The sequence below is a fragment of the Fukomys damarensis genome, unplaced genomic scaffold (assembly GCF_012274545.1).
Source record: "Fukomys damarensis isolate Sample0158 unplaced genomic scaffold, DMR_v1.0_HiC HiC_scaffold_67555, whole genome shotgun sequence".
In the NCBI taxonomy this organism is placed as follows: domain Eukaryota; kingdom Metazoa; phylum Chordata; class Mammalia; order Rodentia; family Bathyergidae; genus Fukomys; species Fukomys damarensis.
Window position 1 is genome coordinate 1 of NW_022968467.1, and position 868 is coordinate 868.

At 55.9% G+C, this 868-nt stretch overlaps 1 long non-coding RNA gene across 1 annotated transcript; it reads right to left on the bottom strand.

Moving 5' to 3' along the window:
- Positions 1-7: 7 nt before the first annotated feature.
- Positions 8-862, bottom strand: LOC104854648. The gene is made up of 3 exons (XR_778249.1): positions 497-862; positions 355-410; positions 8-208 (listed from the first exon to the last, which is right to left on the bottom strand). It is a non-coding gene; the product is annotated as an uncharacterized LOC104854648 (long non-coding RNA).
- Between the last annotated feature and the right edge of the window lie 6 nt (positions 863-868).

Sequence of the window (868 nt, forward strand, 5' to 3'; positions counted from 1 at the left end):
GGGTGGTGGTCCAGGCGGCACGTGTGTTCACAGGCTCTACGCCGTGTCTGCCGGGGAGCCACGCACAGCCCAAGACCGGAGTCTAAGCTGTGACGCTCACATGTCTAGGTGTCCAGGATCCAGGGACGTGGCCAGGGAGAAGCAGGCCTCGTCGTGGTAAGTGCTGAGGAGACCCTGTCGATCTCCATAGTCGTAGATCAAGTAATAACTGCAGGGGAGCAAAGGGGAAAGGCTATCTCTATGATGATCAGTACCCCAAACGAGACCCGAAAGGGCCCAGGAGCACACCTGGGCCAAGGCAGCCCAGCCCATCCTAGCCCTCCCCATCCTCGTGGTCGCAGGGGAGGGTCTTACTCCTTCAGGAATCGCAGAACCAGATTCTTGGAGGCCTCGGATACCTTACAGCTTTCCTAGAATAACGAGTCACTTTTAGACTTTGTGGCCGACTGAACCTCCCCTGCAACACGGTGAATCTCTCCCTGTCCTTCTTCCTCACCTTGCAGGATTTCATTAACCTGGGGGTATCAACCTCAGTGACAACCGGGGGGCTTAACTCCTGGCCATCCTAGAGGAGGAACGAGGAAGTCAGCACTGCACATCACATGAGTGGCACTGGACAAAGCAGCCAAAGAGGTGGACAGACCCAAGGGCGAACAAGGGGAAGAGGTTGGGTGGGAAAGGGCCCTGAACATTCCATGGGTGAGGTTACAGTGGGCATCTGTGTCATGGGGCCCTGGGAATGTCTCCTGATAATATGCAGCCTTTGTGTGCATGTGCGTAGCTCTGTGTGCTTATAGACATGTTTTCCAGGGAGAACACTCACGCGTCTCTCAGGAATCCACGCCCTCTGAATTGGATGAGGGACCGA